The sequence below is a fragment of the Humulus lupulus genome, chromosome 5, assembly GCF_963169125.1.
Source record: "Humulus lupulus chromosome 5, drHumLupu1.1, whole genome shotgun sequence".
In the NCBI taxonomy this organism is placed as follows: Eukaryota; Viridiplantae; Streptophyta; class Magnoliopsida; order Rosales; family Cannabaceae; genus Humulus; species Humulus lupulus.
The window spans coordinates 156,462,032-156,482,977 of NC_084797.1; the positions used below are offsets into that span (position 1 = coordinate 156,462,032).

The 20,946-nt window shown below is 34.8% G+C and overlaps 1 pseudogene; it reads left to right on the forward strand.

The window, feature by feature from the left end:
• Window positions 1–2,470: 2,470 nt before the first annotated feature.
• On the forward strand, window positions 2,471–5,060 carry LOC133779605 (cycloartenol synthase 2-like; annotated as a pseudogene).
• Window positions 5,061–20,946: the final 15,886 nt, after the last annotated feature.

The following is a 20,946-nucleotide window of genomic DNA, read 5'->3' on the forward strand; positions in this document are numbered from 1 at the left end:
GCGTCAATCTTCTCTTCCCGTGTCTATTTAGACAAGAACTTAAACTTGAAAGGGAGTTGAATTGGGCTAGTGTTTCCTTTAATGATTTTTTTATCTTTTATAGAACTGTAGCTTCGGTTTTGTAAGATTTTTGGTTCATGTCCTTGCCTTTGTGCGTTTAATGATTTTTCAGGGTTCCACTTTTACTCGAGAATACTATCATAACATGTTGGTAAATCTTGGATGCTTCAGTGGTCATGCTGCAAGTCACAAACATCTTTGTCTTCTCCATTCCCATCACTGCGGGGTAGATATGTTTCATCCCTTTTTTATCTCTTGATATTGTGAGAACTATTATTTTTGGAGAGGTTGAATTATGCTTTGTGATCAGTATTTATTCATCGATGATTCTCAGAGCATTGTCAATTTTTGTTCTGAAGTTGGGAATTTGTACTAGTATTTATGTGTTTTGTAGAGTTTCAGTCGTTCTGTGCAACTACTTTGTGCACTGTGTTGGTAACTAATAGTTGATTATAATTATTGAGGGTTTTGTGTGTATTCTACATGATTTTGCAGATCCCTCTGGTCTTGGATTTTGATGTGGGATCTAGATTTATATACATATATGACCATGACTTGTTGGGGATATTTAGTTCTTGGTATAAGTTTAGATATGTAGTTCTTGATGATTATCTACTGTTTATTTTTCCTTGGCTTTTGAAAAATGCAGAGCATTACCAATGGTTGATTTACACTTGGGACTTTGAAATCGTATTTGTAAGACAGTGGTACTACAAATACTCTGTTCTACTATTTTTTTTTTTAATTTTAACTGTGTTTTTGATATCTAATTGTCGAAGCTGCAGTTCTTTACAGAAAAGTGCCCCCTACACTTCAAGAACTTCTAAACACAAAGGAAGGTTTTTTATTTTCATAATTAATGAGTACCCTCTTTTAATAAGAAATTGCTCTTGACTATCTAAAGTTATGGTGTTTTTTTATGGCAGTTGATTGGGAGTTGTGAATAAGAAAGACTATTGTAGCTTCTAAGAGAGAAAGGCTTATAAAATTTGGGAGGAAAGAAGAAATGAAATCTCTTTGCAGGTACTTTCAAGTTCCTAACTTTTCTTTTTTGTTTTTTATTTTCTATGTATTCAAGTTCTAATCTTGTTCTTATTTCAAGAGGTTGTAATTTTCTAAGCTAAGATTATTGATTTGTATATATTTTATTGTCAATTAACTATAGATTAGATCCATAGATTGAGGTTAAAGCTTTAAAGGACTTTTGAATTGAGCTTTTTATGCTTTTGTATTATGGTGTATTGGATGGATATATTTTCTTTTATAGAATTTGCTGTTTTAGTGTGCTTTTGATAAGCAATAGATTGATATTTGTAGCCAAACGAGCTTTGTTTGTTGTATGCTTGCTGTGCTACCTACTTGGTCTAGCAATAATCCCTGCCCTCCAGAGATATGGCTTCTTCCGTTCATCCTTCCTATTCATCCAGGTCCTATATCTTCCGATTTCAAATTCTGGCCGGAGCATTCTTAAAATTCTCCTATGGTTAAAAATATCTTTACTCTTTTCCATATAGTCTGAACTTGTTGTATAAGAATAATACCATTACTCACGGTCATACTCATCAATCTAATGAATTAATATATAACTTCAAAGTTTGGACTTATGATATTATAAAGCTTGTCTTTTTGTATCCATACTGAAATTCAATTAACCGAAATGTTAAATAAACTCGTGTAATAATTTTTGTTACAATTAATTTTTTTTTTGGGTCTTTTCCCATGTTGCGGAATTTGGTGTTACATGGTGATGCTGACTTCAGTTCAGTTAAAATGTTGAGTGACAATTATCTTTTTCTTGTTTGTGGAATGGCTTTTTCTCCTAATCCTCCCAAAATAAAAATCCTTAAAATTTTATTTTCCTTGTACAGGAAGAATGTGGTGTCACTGTCGGATGGTATACTTACCAATGTCTTTCTTATATGGGAAGAAGTTTGTTGGTCCAATCACACCAACAGTTTTGTCTATGAGGAAGGAGCTCTTCACTGTCCCCTATCATGAAATAGATTGGAATGAGGCGCGGAATTTATGTGCAAAGGCTAGTCAAAAGGTTATTGTATTTCCAATCTAGTTGCATCTATCTAGGAATATGCCATTTATGCCCTAATTTGTATCTTAGTGCAATGTCTTCAACATTCTGCAGATATTGGTAACACATTTGATTGAGTCTTGATCATAGTAAATAGAAAAATAAAAAATATATATTTATTTATGTATATATAAATATTACTTTTGAATTTGATACAGTAACCACAGCAAACGTTTTCTCTTGCATACACAGCAAAAATATGAGTTAACCAGAAAAATGCATATCCGTTTCTAATGACCAAAAGGATTTCATGGTTGTCGTAAAGTACCAATTTTAGTTCCGAATTAGTTATAGAAAAAATTCTTTCCTCTCTCTTATCAAAATATGACATGTTTGTTTTCACAGGAAGATTTGTATTGCCCGCATCCACTAGTTCAAGATATCCTCTGGGTGACTCTTCACAAGGCTGTTGAACCAGTTCTGATGAATTGGCCAGGAAAAAAATTGAGAGAAAAGGCTCTCCGCTCAGCAATGGAGCATATACACTATGAAGATGAGAACACTCGTTATGTTTGCATTGGACCTGTGAATAAGGTATTGATGTTTTCAAATAGTAATCCTTATTATGTTGAAACTTACTTTTGTGAAGAGAGGAACACATAAAACCTCCTACTTAAATCTGTGAAGGATTATAGCTATGAATGTGATTTACAGGTATTAAACATGCTTTGCTGTTGGGTTGAAGATCCAAATTCAGAGGCTTTCAAGTTGCACCTTCCAAGAATCAATGATTATCTATGGATTGCTGAAGATGGCATGAAAATGCAGGTCCAAATGTTTCATTTTTTCTTAGCATTGATATTTGTGTTGCACTTTTTTCGTTTGGTCTGGTGAATCCATGTTTGTGTTGAGTATTAAACAGCTTTTAGCTATAAAGAAGCAAGGAACAAAGGAAGAGATTTAACTTTTAGATAGGAGATTGCTTCTTTAGCTATTTTAAGTCATAACATGATACCTGCACAATGTTTGCTGTAGAACTTTACTCCTTTCAAGTAAAGTGATATTTGTTTGTTTTATTCTCACAACTTCTGAGAAGCCAATACTTGTGACAATAAGTTGGCCTCTTTCGGTGTTTGTAATAGGATTATTATGTAATAGAGTTAGACTCAGCAATCCTATTACAAACACCGAAAGAGATTGCTAAACTACTACAGGTTTTTGTGCTTTAGGATGTTTGTAATTTCACTTTCTTTCTGATAATATTTCCTCTTTGTGGTGCATTTAAGAGAAAAAAAAAATCTATGGAACACATTTGATAATTGCTTCAATTATGACAAATTTTGCGACTAACAGTTTGAGTGCTATGTTAACTTCCTATACATAAATGACTTTATGGCAGGGGTATAATGGAAGTCAATTATGGGACACTAGTTTTGCTGCTCAGGCAATTATGTCAACTGATCTTGTCAAAGAATACAGCATAACTTTAAGAAAGCCACATGAGTTCATTAAAACTTCACAGGTCAATGCAGCTCTGTGGTCTGAATTCAACTAATGCTTCTAAGTCCAATTTGATGCCTTCCCCACATTTCCTTCGTTGACTAGTTAGTAATATCTTTTTATAGGTTTTAGAAGATTACCCAGGTGATCTTGATAATTGGTATCGCCACATTTCAAAGGGTGCTTGGCCTTTCTCCACTCGTGATCATGGTTGGCCCATCTCAGATTGTACAGTAGAAGGATTAAAAGTACTTGCATACAACGTTCAATGTTTTTCATATATTTTATTTACTGGTTAATAATTTTTATGTCTCATTTCTCAGGCTACTCTTCTATTATCAAAACTTCCCTCAGATATTGTTGGTGAACCATTAGAGCCAAATCGTATATATGATGCTGTCAATGTCATTCTCTCATTACAGGTTGGTTATTCAAGATTTTCACTATTATCTTGCTAGATTTTCTTATTGTTTCAATTAGTAATGAGTCTCATTTGAGATGATTGTAAAGGATGCTATAATGTACTAGGAGAATTTGTTTTTCATAGTGACGAACAGTAGTGGCACATTTAGAGATACTTTTTAATTATCTTGTAATCTGAGACTGAAGAGCAAGTAATAAATCTCACACAATTTCTATATTAAGTGTCTACTTTAAATGGGAGTGTGGGTACCTAATATGTCTGAATGTCAGTGGAATCATGATGCTCTAAGAATTAAGCTCTGTAAATGTATTAAAAGGGACAGATTTTAGCAGACAGTCCTATTCTTTCTCCACTATCTTCATATTAATAGTTGAGATTCCTATTTTTTATGCTTTGAAAGAAGAAATATCATATTCATGATCAGATCTTTTTTTTTTTCTTTTTTGGAATTACAATGTTGCAGAATGGAGATGGTGGCTTTGCAACATATGAACTCACTAGATCCTACCATTAGTTGAAGGTACTCCCCTTGAATTTTTTTCCATATTACTGTGTCTTATGTCGTTCGAATCCGAAGTTAAATGTTTTGTTCCTCATGACATATAAGCTCTCTATTAACTTATGCTGATCGGATATTGTTTAATATCTGGATCTGCATGATAATTCAGAATCATTCATTTAATGTTATATTGCTCTTATGTGTGGAAGACATCTTTATTTTTGGACTTTTGAAATGCATATTTCCCAAAAAAAAACACATATGTACAAGAAGATGCCTTTGTGAGCTCCTTTGCCATCTTCTGTGAAACATAGATGATGGAACTTAATCTTTTTGTTGTTTCATTTGTATTTCAGCTGATCAATCCTGCTGAAACCTTTGGTGACATTGTCATTGATTATCTGTAAGAGCCAAAAGAAAACCTTCTACTATATCAGTTTTTTATTTTTCATTCTCTTTGATTTTAGGTTCACCGATTATAACTATGATGTCTCTTTAGATATGTGGAATGCACCTCGGCTGCTATTCAAGCTCTAGTTATAATTAGGTAATTAACTTTTTTTATGTACTCTTTTAGTTTACTATAACTTTAAGTTGAAGCATTACTTATTTAAATCTTGTTGTAGCTAAACAAATGGACTCACAACAAAGACAAGTGCACAAAGGATGATGAATTGAAGGATGGAGCAAGTTTCACGCATGGTTTACTTTTGTGTATCTTGTAATGTTTCTATTTTTCATTTTTGAAGTAAAAATTGTTCAAGATTATAAAACTTTATTATGTTATGCTTTCAAACTTAAGTTAGAACTAAGATCTCATGATGTAGACACATTCATGGTTTGAATTAGTTATTGTTTAATGTAATACTTGTGGTTTATCAATCTATTGAGAATTACATTTTATGATTAATTTTGAATTTTTTTTTATCAAAATACAATAATGAAAATCTTTTAATTAAAAAAAAACCATATAAGTATACTTATCAAAATAAAATTTAAAATTTTATTACTATATGTTATGATTTAAAAACATATTATAAGCGTAAAAAATTGTTATGGTTTATATAATATAACAAACTAAAAATGTTATCAAAATAATCAAATGTAACAGTTGAAAAGTGTTATGAAAAAAGTACAAGATTAAACTTCAAATTTATAAGCAAAAACTCTATCTAAATGTTATTATTTGAATATTATAGCACCTAAAAATGTGTTATTGAATAGTTTAAGATAACACCGAACATAACATTCAAAAACTGTTATAGAAAAGACTGGACTTTTAATAACATGGGCTACGTTAGCATTTTCAGAAGTGCTATCAATAGTCCCGGTTAGCAGTTTTTAAGTGTTATGAATACTGTTTTTTCTTGTAGTGGCACCAGCCTCGTGGCCCACTCCCCATCGCGCCCATGCGCACCTGATGCCCCTCCTGCCCGTGCCTGATGTGTGCTTGGTGGGGCTCCTGCCTACACCTGATGTGCGCCTATAGCACCCCTCGCTCACACCTGCCCCAGGTAAAGACAAAGATATGGTTACTACACAATAAGTTGGAGAATTTTGGTCGAGGTCGTACATGTCAAGGGTTTAACGACCATAAGGGATCGGGCCTACGAAGAAGGAAATTTATTAAGTATTTTTTTTAAATGATGTTCTAGTTTTACTATTTGGATTTAAGTCTGTTTATTTTATTTTATTTATGACAACTATGAAACTCAGGAGTTTTATTCTTTTAAACGTTTTGATTGTATTCACAATGGATTTTCTATAAATAAAAGATAATTTTTATTTCATAATCAGTTATGGTAGTAGAAAATTAACACTTCAAGAAATTGGGGCGTTATAGTTGGTATTACAGAAATGGTTTTGTTTCCTGTAGACTATCCTGACGTGTACTCTCGCTGATGAAGACAAGCTCGACTTATTGCACTGTAAGCTTTACTTGAGTTGTTTTGGTTATGTGACTATTTGCCTTATGTGTTTTAGTGCCTTATCTGCATGTATAGAGTAGCTAGTATGGCTTGTGTGCTTAGAGCCCCTAAGGTTCATTTGAACAAGACTCAACAAAGGAAGCTAGCAAGAATGATAAGAAAGGTACGAAGGATAATGATGCAACATTTTGTAGAATGGAGCATCGAAAATTTAGTGAACCATTGTGTGACGTCAATCAACGCATTCAAGACGTGGTCTGGGAAGGAGGATTGTTAAGTTGTAAGAAGAAGTACGAAGTATTTAGAGATATGATTTCCTCAAGAAGGATGCAGGAAGAACTTCAAGTGATATGGAAGCACGTAGAAGAAAGAGCTCTGGAAGGTGCTAAGTACAAGTGTACACTTATGGCCTTCGCAAGACAACGAGGGTTCACAATGGTTAACAAATCATTTGATCAAGGAATTTCTGTAGAGTTTTTAGATAAGCTCAAAAGTTCTTTTCATGTGCATAGAATGTGGTTGTAGATGTTTCGTTGTATGCGGATTTGCTTTAGTTGACTTATTTATTATTTTGGTTTGTAAGTTTTGTGAATGATGGATGTATGAAGATATTTTTTGGTTTATGAATAAATGGAGATTATTTTTTTGATGGATTAAAAGTATGTTTTGGTTCCTGATTTGGAAGAGTTGCACTAAGATACGATGTTGGTTTCACGAACAAACTGAAATTATGCCTCCTAGAAGATTGGTACAAAAATGCTGGAGTTAGCTGCAACCTTGACAATCCATATGTTGTGAGACCCAATACACGAGCTATCCATAATGACAACCCTCCACCAGCTGAGGATCCTCGTACTACCTACCAAAGGTTGGAGGCATAATTTATGGCCATGCAAGAAGATATGAGAAAACAGGCTTAAGAATTAAGGGAACTGAGACAGATGAGGCAGCAACAAGCTCAGCTAGCACCATTAATTAGAGAAATCTAGCAACCTATACCACCGATTGTAGCTATTCCTGAAGGTGACAATCATTTGGAGCCATTGTATGAAAGGTTTAGGAAGCAACATCCTCCAGAGTTCGAAGGGAGCGTTGATCCATGGAAGGAAGAACAATGGATAAGTATGATTGGGTAAATTTTAGACTTCATGCGAGTTAAGGGAAATGACAGGGTAGCCTGTTCCACTCACATGCTAAGAGACGACGCAATAATTTGGTGGGAAGAGATTTCCCAGGCAATAGATGTTACTACAATAACCTTGGGAGAGTTTCAGTAAGCATTTAATGACAAGTATTATAATGTTGTGGTACGGGCGTCAAAGGGGGATGAGTTTGCTACCTTGACCCAAGGGAATATGACAGTGACTGAATACGCATTAAAGTTTGACAGACTTGCCAAATTCGCAGCAGATATAGATCCAACAAATGCAACAAGAGTAGATCGATTCATTTGAGGCTTAAATCCTATGATAGCTAGAGACATGGAGACTGTATTAGTAGGGAGCAATAGTACATATGCTCAGGTTCTGGAAAAGGTCCTTACTGCTGAAAGAATGAAAGATAAAATCTGGAAGGAAGGCGCAGCTAAGAGAGAGGCAAGAAAGAATGCGTCCGAAGGTCATAACTTTTATTATCAGAAAAGGAAGGGAAGTGACCAAACAGGGCAGTCAAGCTAGGATAAAAGGGCAAAGGATAACAGGGGAAACAATCTCACTGTGAACATGGAATGGGTACGGTACCTGGAGTTCGATAAGTGTAAAAAGCGCCACCAAGGTGAATGTCGAGAAAACTCATGCTATGGTTGTGGTAAGGAAGGAATTACCCATGGAAGAGTCAGGAAGGGATCAAAGAACAACATAGGAAGGATGATAATTTGGTTCCATCACGTGTGTTCGTTCTCACAAAGCCTCAGGCAAAAGCAAGCACTTCCGTGGTCTCAGGTCATATTTTTATCCCTGGAATTGCTTGTCATGTTTTAATTGATTATGGCGCCACTTATTCATTTGTTGCTAAGGGAATAATGGATATATTTAATAGACCTTACGAGATGCATGCTAAGGTTTTTGGGACCATGTTACCAACCAGGGAGGTGGTAATATCTAGGAAGTGGTTTAGAGCCTTGCCTTTCAGGGTAGATGGTGGGGACCTATTTTTGGATATGACTAATTTTGATGTGATCCTTGGAATGGATTGTCTAACAAAGTACAACGCTACCATTAAGCCTGACGAAAAGGAGCCTTTTTCATTCGTGGGGACATCAACATGATTACGAATTCCAATCATTTCAGTGTTAGAAGCTGGGAAGATGTTACAACATGGATGTATGGGATTCTTGGCTAGTGTGATTAACACAGCAGAAGCAGGAATGCAGAGATAGGAAAACATGAGGATAGTACGTGATTATTTGGATGTATTTCCGAGGAATTTACCAGGATTGCCACCACAACGAGAAATTGAGTTCACGATTGAGCTAACACCAGAAAAAATGCCAATCTTGAAAGCACCATATAGAATGGCGCTTGCTGAATTGGAGGAGCTAAATGTTTAGCTGTAGGATCTACTGACCTAGGTTTCATTAGGCCAAGTTACCATGGGGAGCACTGGTGTTGTTCGTAAAGAAGAAAGATGAATCAATGGGGTTGTGAATTGATTATAGGGAACTTAATAAGGTCACTATCGAGAACAAATATCCTTTCCCAATGATAGACGATCTTTTTGATAAATTCCAAGGAAAGGCGGTGTTCGAAAAAATAGACTTGAGGTCGGGATACCACCAATTAAGGGTGAAGGAAGGGGACATTCTGAAGATAGCCTTCCCTACTAGGTATGGCCATTATGAATTTCTGGTGATGTCTTTTAGACTTACCAATGCCCCTGCGACATTTTTGGATCTAATGAACAGAGTTTTCAAGGTCTACTTGGATAAGTTTGTGATAAAGTTTATTGACAACATTTTGATCTATTCGCAAACTGAGGAAGAACACGAAGAACACCTAAGGTTGACACTACAAAGGCTGATGGAGCATCAACTATATGCAAAATTCAAGAACTGTGAGTTTTGGCTAACCCAAGTGGCATTCTTAGGACTTATTGTTAGTAAGATGGTATTAAGGTGGACCCAGTAAAGATCAAAGCCATAAAAGATTGGCCACAACCAAAGCATTCTTCAGAGGTGAGAAGTTTTCTTGGGTTGGTAGGGTATTACCGAAAATTTGTAGAAGGGGTTTTCAAAGATCACTACGCCATTGAAATAATTGACCATAAAGGGTATCAAGTTTGTATGGACTCAGGATTGTGAACGGAGTTTTCAAGAATTGAAAGATAGGCTTATTACGACACCTGTACTCAGTCTACCTACAAACAACAAGAATTTTCTTCTATACTGTGATGCATCACAGCAGGGACTAGGATGTGTATTGATGCAAGCTGAGAAGTTGATAGCATATGCATCTAGGCAGCTGAAAGAGTATGAAAAATGCCACCCGACACATGACTTAGAATTGGCAGTAGTAGTGTTCGCACTAAATATATGGAACACTATATAAATGGGGAGAAATGTGAAATTTATACGGACCATAAGAGCTTGAAATATTTCTTTACTCAATATGAGGCAACGACGGTGGTTAGAATTAGTCAAGGACTACGACTGTGAAAAATTGTATCATCTAGGGAAGGTGAATGTGGTAGTCGACGCCCTAAGTCGTAGAGGCTGAGGGAAAGTAATGGCTTTACGAAATAAATCTGCCAAGTTGATGGAAGAAGTAGAAGGAGCATGTATAGAGTTCATCGTAGGGGGATTAACAAACTTGACTCTACATTTGACTTTATTAGACAGACTTAAAGAAGGATAGAATAAAGATTTTCAAATACAAAAGTATAAAAAAAAAAGTCAACGCCATAGATTTAAGGGCTATAAAGGAGCGCACTCCTGAGGACGTCCTCGAATCTTCCATGGGGATGAACCTCACTATGAGTCCTTCTCACTCTCCTAACTTTTTCTTTCTCTTTAGTTTTCTTTATAAATTATTCTTGACTTGCTTCATTCTATTACAATCTATCCTGGCTCAATTTCGAGGAATTGCTCGAGTTAAAGCTAGGAACGAGGATCTCCGAGCTGCCCTGGGCGCCACTCAAGAGGGAAAACAGAGTGCCAAAGCCTTCCTGGTTTCCTCCCAGGAGAGCGAGCAATCTGCAAAAGACACCTTGTCTGCCTCCCAAGATCAGGTCGTGGAGGTGAGTTGTCGCATGGACCAGCTTCAAGCTGAAAATGAAGAACTCAAGAAGAATCTGATCGAGGTCGAGGCCAAGGGCAAGGAGGAAGCTGCGGAGTCATCGACTAAAATGGAGGGGATGCTTTACCATTGCTAGGATTTAAACCAGGACAGGAACTTCACTTTTATGCAGCCCGAGCTGTGGGACCCATATCTTACTTGGTTCAATATTCGGTTCTCACAGGAACCATCGGAGACCGATACCCCTGGACTTGTTGAGGGAGATGGCGAGGAGGTAACTTATCTTGAGCAAGCTGACGGACCTCAGTTACTTATTACTTTCATTTTTATTTTCAAGCTTTTGTAATCAAGTCCCTTGGGACCAAAACAATTGCCTTCAGGCTTAGGTCGAGGTTTTTTCTCCTCGAGATGAAAATATATTTTGGAATATTCATCTCACTTATGATCTATTTGCATTCCCTTTAGTCTATTATTTTCTCATGTTTATGAATCCTTAGATTCTTGTACATTCGAAATCTTAGGGGTTGACTTTAGATTGAGATAGATTTTATCAATATCTTAGTTGTTTCCTAAGATTTTGCTCGCTTATTTGTGTCATACGTGTTAAGAATCAGGCCTCAAACCTGATTATATCTAGGTTTTTAATAGGCTTAGTAGCTTTATACCTGTTAGGAATTAGGTCTCAGACCTGGTTGTATCCAAGGATTTTTAATTTGCTTAATAGTATTGTACCTATTAGGAATCAGGCCTCAGACTTGGTTATATCCAGGGTTTTAGTGATTTCTCAAACTTAGTTCGCGTTTGGGATTTTTTTTTTTTGAAAATTCGAGCTTTAAGAAGCCACTGAATAATCAATTTCTCCGAACTCTAAGTTTTTAATCCTTATCCGAATAAGCTGAACTCTCTTAAAAACTCTCTTTTTTTATGTGCCCCCCAAGTAACCAGAACGTATAAACGTTCTGGGTTGCTTTTACAAAGCGAGCTTGTGATAACAAAATGATAAATTTGGTTATTTAATAATCCAACTGTTATTAAACTGAAATGGCTTTTATAAATAAGCCTTGCAAAGATGGTAACTCTGAAACATTAAAGACAACAAAACTATTGATAATACCTTTATAAGTGTAGGGCATTCTAGGTCCGTGGGACTATTTCCCCACTTAGCAGGCTAACTTGAAAGTTCCTTCTCGTAGGACCTCTATGATCTGACACGGTCCTTCCTAGCTTGGCCCTAACACACCGTCCTTGGGATCTTTATTTGCCGAAAAGACCCTTCGGAGAACTAGATCGCCTAATCCGAGTCCGCGTCCCTTAACCTTTGAATTGAAATAACGATCGATCTTCTATTGATAATGGGCGAGATGTAATTGTGATTCCTCTTGTTTTTATTTGATTAGATCGAGGGATGCACCAAGTAGCTCGTGGTTATGAACATGATCAAATGTCTTTTGTCTGTGAGTCGTTACCATTGCCTCAATTGGGAGCATAGCCTCGCTCCCAAAGGTTAGGAAGAAAATGGTATGTCCCATGGAGATTCTATAAGATGTCCAATAGGCCAAGAGCACTTTTGAGCTGCTCGAGCCACAATCCCTTGGCTTCATCTAGTCTTTTCTTCCATCTTTCTTTCAGGGTCTTATTTACAACCTCGACCTGTCCATTGGCTTGTGCGTATGCTACTGATGAGAAACTCTTGATTATGCCATATCTTTCACAAATTATGAGAAGAGATCACTATCGAATTGATTTCCATTGACTGACACGATCTTTTTCGGGAGTCTGAATCAACATATGATATTCTTCACAACAAAGTCCAGGACTCTCTTCGAGGTGCTGGTTGCCAAAGGTTCAGGCTCTACCCACTTCGTGAAATAATCGATTGAGACTAGTTCATAATGAACTCCTCCTTTTCCCATTAGCAGTGACCCAATTATGTAACTCCCTGGTTACTCCAGGACCGTTACTGTGGACTTTAAATAGTGCTTAACTCGCAAAATGAGTCATTTGGTTATAAACGTTCATCTAGGTGTTATTAATAGGCTAAGGTAAAAAATCTTTATCAAAAGAAATGGATATATTTTATTTAAAACATAAAACTGTACATGAGCTCATAAAAGTGTTTACAAAGTTATTTACAATAAAAAATGGTCATTACAGTATAAAAATTACAACCCGTCGACCTAAGCGGCAAAAATAGGGTTAACCTGTAGTTCCTCTGAGAAACACCTTGGCCATGGTGTTCAAGCAGCCGCATATGTACACATCGCCACCTAAGCTCTCCACTCAAGGCTGGGTGAGCTTTTCTTTCCCTTTACCTGCACCACATAGCACCCGTGAGCCAAGGCTTAGCAAGAAAACTTATTATTGCATGTATATAATAAAAATAAATGATTCTGATAATCATATTGAGGCTTGCAGCCCAATCGGATAAGTGAATAACGATAATGATTCTGGTAATCATGCTGGGGCTTGCAGCCCAATTAGATAAGTGACTAATAAGTCCCGAACTTGAATCAGATAAGTAACTAATAAGTCATGAACTTGAATGAGATAAGTAACCAATAAGTCACGAACTTGAATCAGATAAGTAACTAATAAGTCACGAACTTGAATAAGATAAGTAACTAATAAATCACGAACTTGAATTAACCCCCTTCAATGGTTGAACTAAGGTCCTAAGCTCATAAGCCCTGATTCCCCAAGATGAATCATTAAGCTCACTTCAAAATTCAAGCCAAGAAGAAGAAGAAGAGATAATCGAGAGAGAGAAGGAAATGAGTCTCTTTTTTTGGCTGCCTAAAGCTTCTACAACCTTCTAACATAACATATACCCCTTGGTCAAAAGACCAAAATGCCCCTAGGCTTAATTTAACTTCTTAACAGCCCCCAAGGCCAAAATCGGGTTGCCCGTCTATCTCGTTAATTATAATTAACATCCTCCAATTCTCATTATTCCCAATATCCTCAAATAATTACCAAATAATTTCCCTCATTACCCGGTCCCAGTAATGTACTAAATTACCAAATTACCCCAGGCTCACCCCGAGCCCGGTAATTAATCCCGTTATGACAAAACCGCTAATCTTGCATTCTAGGATCGTCTCATGCCTAGTAGCTCGAACACATCCACATTATAATGTGGTCTCATCCATAAATCATAAACACACACATAAATATACAAATATGCAATTATCATCATATAATCATGCATTTAATCACGTAATCGCATAATAGATCAATTATGGCCCTCCTGGCCCCCTAATCCATGCATTAAGCCACATTAGGGAATTCAGGACATTATAAATTAAGTTAATTCCCTATGCTGCAAATGGCCAAGGGCATGAGATCATAGTTAGCTCCATTGGAGCAGAACAGGAAACTATGGCGAAGCACTGGCATTTGTCACACTTTTGCACATACGAGATCGAGTCCTTTGTTAAAGTGTGCCAAAAATAGCCTTGTCTCAGTACCTTTAGAGCTAGGTTTTCCCCCCAGCTTGGTCTCTGCAGAAGCCTTCATGTATTTCTTGCAAAATAGTATGTGCTTCCTTAGGCAGAACACATCGTAGGAGGGGCAACAAATGCCCTCATCGATATAGGATCCCCTCAATCATAACTTTTCGTGGAGCTTGATAGAACAACTTTCTCACATCCTTCCTATCATCAAGTAGCCTTCTAGTTGTGAGGTATTCCTCTATGGAAGTCATGTAGGTCAGTTTTTTGTCAATAATTCTGACCTCAACCATTTCTGCTGTTATACTTGGGCTTTCCAAGAACTCCACTAGAACTACATTCAATGTTTCTGCCTCTTTGGAGGTAGCAAGTCGAGCCAGAGCATCAGCGTTGGAATTCTGCTCGCAGGGTACTTGCTCAACGAAGCTAAACTTGAACTCAGAGAACTCGCCCTTTACCTTAGCCAGGTAGGCCGCCATCTTGATGCCTCAAGCTTGGTATTCCCCTAATATCTGATTGACCACGAGTTGAGAATCACTATAACATTGGATAGATTTTTTGTTGGGAATTTTACCTTGAAAGCATATGTAGTAGATATTGTTTTAAGAAATAAATAAATGAATTGAATTTGATAAGCATATATTTTATGTACAATATTATTTTGTGATAATATTAAGTAAATATCAGAAAAATTCATAAGTTCATATATGTGATCTCAACCACGTATTAGTATGGGAGGATTGTGTTTGAAATAAATGAACTTGAATAATTCGCAGTAAAATAAAGTTACGGAATCTTTAGATTAATTACTACAAGTTAGATCCACTAGTATTATGAATACATGTGATCTAGATCTGGATAACTATTGTAGTAGGATACTTTAGTGGAAGTGCTTTATATATTAGAGAATATATAGAACTGGACCAGATATGTTTATTAATACTTAGTTAAATACCGTTTCAAAGTATTAATTAAATATATCAACTGATGATCATAAACAAATATATCTTAATCCTGAAGTTACTATGAACTCCTGTTTATGTTATATGAGTTCTTTGATTCACTCGTTAGAGTCTGTCTGAATAATCAGGCTATAAACATTTGTTTTGGGAACTCATTAATGTAAATGGCTAGGGACATAGTGTATAGATATGGAATCTATACCTTCTTGTAAGAGATTGAATAATGGTTCTCTTAAAGGTTGACTTTTGGGACTGAAAGGTTATTGAACTCAAATTCATAATTTAGTTATAAATTAACCTTCACTAGTAAAGTCAATGGTACTTAAGGAAACAAGATATAATTAAAAGGGTAAATCAGTAATTTTACCTGGTTAATATGAACCATTATTAGAGGGTTAATTTGTATGTAAGGATTATATTCAAAACGTTTTATTATTATAAAGTATTCAGTAAATGAAATGTCTATAATTCCAAGAGTGCAGTCTCATATTTATAGTGGAGTAATCACGAGATTAATAAATTAAGATTATTTAATTAAAGAGTTTAATTAATAATCTCAAATTTATTGGAGCTTGGAATTATAGGTCCATAGGTCCCCATAGCGGCTCTATCAACACTATTCAAGGCAAGAGTTGATATAAAGGGAAAAATGGTTAAAATACATATTTAAGAAGAAATTTGTTCTTTGGGCAAAATATGCATTTATGTGATAATAGTGATTAATTAATTAATTACAAATTAGTTGTAATTAACAAAATTAATTAATAATTAATATATAATTTTTGAAATTATATTAAATAATTAATTAATTAATTATATTTTTCAAAATTATAATAAAATTAATATTTAATTTTTGAAATTAGTATTAATTAAAATTGGTTTTAATTAATTGGTAGAATTAATTAAATATATTTATTTGAGTTGGAGATAATAATCTGATAAGTTCAAATTGGATTTGAATTTAAAAGATTGATATTTATTGAAATAAATAATTATATTTGATAAGGTAGTTTGAATAAATAATAAAATAATTGTGGAAAAATCAAATATCCATAATTTATAGAATGCTACTAGACACATAGTTCGTGGACTGTGTATGAGGTGAGCAGTGTAAAATATCCGGGATAGAATTTTCACTTTTATTTATTTAATTAATTAATTAATGGAAAATTCAAAATTTAGCTTTTTGATATTTTAATTAATAAGATAATTAATTAATTAAAAGATAAATTGTAAATTGGTTACATATTTATTTTATTAATTTTGAATATTTTAAATTTAAGTTAGACTTATCTAGAAAATAAAAATATTCATTCCAAAGAAGACATAATTATTTGCTTTAAAGAAGAGAACGATATTTTTCTATCTCTCCCTGAAAAATGTATAGAACCAATCTCAGGCCTATTCTCTAGATCTCATGTGTTGAGTACATCAAGTTGAATAAAAAATATACCATCCTTTATTCTCTAAGTGCCCATACACTTCTTGAGGTGTGGAGAACGTTGTGGAAGATCTTGATGTGAGTACCTGGCAGCAACTTGGATAGGAAGTTCGTTCAGTTTATGAAAAGATAGCAAGGACACTTGGTAGGCATCAAGAGGTATGTTTTCTATTCTTTTCTTGCTTATGATTAATGTATGTATATTAAAGGATCCGCATATTTAAAAGTAGTTTAAATATGTTACAAAAGACTCTGTTGTACATTGGGCCTACCCACCACTATTTTGTTGCGTATTAGGAAACTCATTCCTAACAATTGGTAACAGAGAGGTCATTAATCTCTGCATACATTAATTACTGTGTGGGCATATTATGCATTCTTATGTTATTGCAATATGTGTGAATGGATGGATGTATGTATGATTAAAGTTATTCTTAAGGGTTGTTAATTATATGATGTTTTGGGTTTAGGAATTGTTCTTAAATTTCTAGATGAAAAATGTAAGCCATTTTGGGGCATAGGAATTTTTTATAATTTAATTTTATGCATTAAATTATTTGAAAAAATTCAATAAGGCCCGAGCCCCTGCGCACCTCGCCTGAGCAACACGCCCCTGCACCACCTGAGCCATGCACACCGTGCGCCCCTGCACCTACCAACCCCGTGCGCTCATGCAAAGCCACTAGCTGCTGCCGCACCTCCCAGCCGCTTGCCTCTTGCCCCATACCGACCCACATGTAGCCACCCCTAGGGTTTATAAACCTTAGGGCTTGCATCTAAGTTATCCATTTTAATTATAGGCCTAATTAATTTTAGCCCATGATTAAAAAAAATTGTCTTGAATTAATTATTTGAGCCCAAATTCAAAAGTGGGCCTAATAACTTATTGGGCATTATAGCCGAAGTTAATTATTCTTAAAATTTATTTAAGATAATTAAAAGTCATTTTAATTCAAAATTAAATGGATAAGTGGCTTAATGGATTAAGACTACTTGTGAAGGCCCAAAGTTGAAGATTGAGTTCTCTTTAGGTCTTATTAAGTTTCTTACATTTTTGTGTATATTTTTGCAAGTGTTGTAATTTTTCTAGAAATACCCAAGACACCTGGCCCACATTTATTTATTTATTTAATTAGTATTTATTTATTTAAATGTTTGAATGCCATAAATATTACCCACACAGTATTTAAAATTAGCATGCATCTCAATTGAGTAGAAACATGCCTTAGGATAGTCCTTTGTGAGTATATGCTTTATGTGATGGACCACATAATAATAAATCTAGTTTTAATTAGTTCAAGAGCAGAAATAGATTTTAAAAGTTGTTTAATTTCTAGTATTTAATAAAATTATTTTATTAAATAATAAATGATATTCCTAGTAATTATAGCAAATTAAGATTGAATTAATTAGGGCATAGTTCTATAATTTTAATTTTGCTTAATTTGATTAGTAATTATTAGAATATCATTTGGTAAAAATAGATCCCTTTATTTTTACAAACTAATTAAAAGGTATAGGATGTTTTGAGAAAACACATATTTTAAAATAGTGAGTGAGAGAGGGAGTTATGACAATAAGTCCATGGGTCTCCATTATTAGTTAGCACCAAGGTAGCATGGAAAAGGCCTCGCAGCACCACTGCTTGTGTCCCCCTAAGGAAGGCTTTCGAATGTGTTATTCTCAAGGAAAACTTCTTTTCCAATAATAGGATTTAATGATGTTTTTCAAGTTTGACTGACCTAAGGCACACTCTTGACCAAATAACCAAAGTTTGACTGACTAGTGTATTCTTGACCAAACAAGCGGTTCTTTATAATTCAAAAGAGAAATGTTGATTTAAGTTTCACTTATAAATTTGAGAGCTTGTCTCAAAATTAATTTGGAATTAGTTTGGCCTATCCTAAGGCTGGTCCATTAATGGTCAAATTAATTAATCGTAGAATTAGTAATTATTTTTTATGTATTATTTAATTGTTGTGTTTATGCATCACGTTTACTATTTCGAAAGTTATTGATATTTATTATATGCATAAATCCATTTTTGTTTATTTATATATTCCCAGCAAAAATGTCTATTGGTGAATTACACACCGATGCCTTTATCAAATCTTTAGTTTTTGAACTTGAAAACATGCAACACTGGTTTTGAGGCATTTTGACCATTTTTTCTTATGAGAAGTTGATGTCAACCTTCTGTAACAAACCTCCAACAGAACAACCTTTGGCTACTAGCTATGAAGCAGAAGAAAAATATGAAAATTGGATGAAATTCGATCGGTTGGCACGTTATTGCATGCTTTCAACCATGCCTAACAAAACAAAGGAAAAATATATACACTATAACTCAGCACATGAGATGTGGCAAGCAATGACAAAGGAAGTCTTTGCTGAGTGTCATTGTTTGTATCAAACGAAAAAGGTAAATGAGATTTACATATATTTTTTCAACTTTGAATAGTAGATTCAAATAATATGAGTAGGAGATTCAAATTTTTGGATGGTAAATTTCAAAATATATGCCACTATTCTATTTTTCTTTTCTTTTTCCTTTTGCAGAATCAAAACCCTAAAAAAGAAGGAAGAGACTGATGTAGATTTTTATAGCAAGTAAAGCTGGAGGAGTTTGAGAGTAGTTTTATTTAGAAATTTTATTGTTAGTTAAATAATTTAAATTTCTTTACTTTGTTTTAGAAATTCTAGATTTCTTTGAACAAAGAAAACTACAGTCTAGAAATTTAGTTTATTATTAGTAATTTTGATTATTAATGTTTGGAAACTTATTTCTATTTTTGCATGACATTTATTTCTTTTATTAATAAAATAGTTATTACTTAAAGAAATTATCTATTTATTTGTTATGCAAATGCTTTGGGATAAACAAATTTACATACTATTGACGTCGTTTTTCTTCAACTTAGAAATATAGAGCAATTAAACAAAATACCAGAGGAGACAAACAATAATAGACATGATTTTTACGTGGTTCAGCAGTGAAAATCTGCCTAGTCCACGAGTCAGTGTTATTCACTTTTTGGAATTCTCTCAAAGCTTTCCGGAAGCAATTTTACAGAGTCTTCCCAATACAAATTTCTTCGTCTTTACAAATGAATTGCTCCACAATATTTATAGAGTGATTTACAGAATATCTCCCCTCATATTTCAGGGAGATATTATACAAATCAAATAAATAAATGCAATTAAATGCATATAGTTACTACATATGTGTATAAATCCCATGATATTTGGGATTTAACAACAAATTACAACCAATCCCTTAAACATAGGGATTTGATAACAATAAAGATGTCCACACTCAGCTCACGACCTTGAACATTCAATTCACATGCCTTCGAGACTGATCAACCATCACAAGCTCGCTACCTCGATTTGCTTCGAATTTTAACAAGTAACATGGTTCAGATCATCCTTTCCAAGCTCACAATGTCCGAGCTCGAACAATCTTGTCTGATGGCTGGAAAGGAATTAGGGAATTTATACAAGTGTTGAGCCACTGTCATTGTAGCTTTGAGCTTGACTTTTAACCTCAGAACACCTCCGAGACCACGTAGTTTCTGAGCTCACCAATTTTGATGTTGTCGCACATACTGCATAACGAGGTTATTCTTGATATTTTCATTAAAGTTGATTATGATGAACCCGCTCATTCCAAGCTAGCACTATACGAGCTTGACTTTCGAGATCAAAATTTCTATTCTCAAAATTTGGGTGTAACATTTTTCCCTCTCAAAAGTATCAGTTCGAATCCTATGAGAAGGAAACTTTTGAACTGCCTCTTCCAAAAATTGAGCCACCTACCACACTCGAGTGTGGACACGCGTCAGCCACAGATTGCGTAGTCAGTGTACTTGAGTACTTTTTCGACATGCCCACGTCTTTTCGCATTTCAGCTCTTTGCCGCCATTGCCATATTTACACCCCAACCATTGGATCAGACTCCAAATAAAAAAAAAAGACCCAGATTAGTCCGACCCTTGAAATCCTCTGGGGTCTATAAATATGTCTACTCCATCTTTTTCTTTTCACTTTCACTCTCTTTACAAATTCGCACTAGAGAAAGAGAAAAGAAAATCCAGAGACTCTTTCCATGTTTTCCAAGCCATGGAAACAAAATAATTTCAGCGCTTTCGACTTCGTGAAGTCATTCTTGCAACCAATCCTTCAGTCGATAACGTCGCTATATCCGCAAGCTTCTGTGTGTAAGTTCCTTTCCTTGATTTCTCAATCTTTATTTCCTCATGCATTTTTACGTACTTTCTTTCCGTATGAATATATGCACTAGTTAGTAGCCTGAGTAATAATGTTTAGCTGATACTACATAAAATTAGGACTCAAATTTTTTTAACCATGGGTTTCAAACCCAGATTCAGTGCTAAAAATGCAAAGGTAGGATTTTTTGAATAA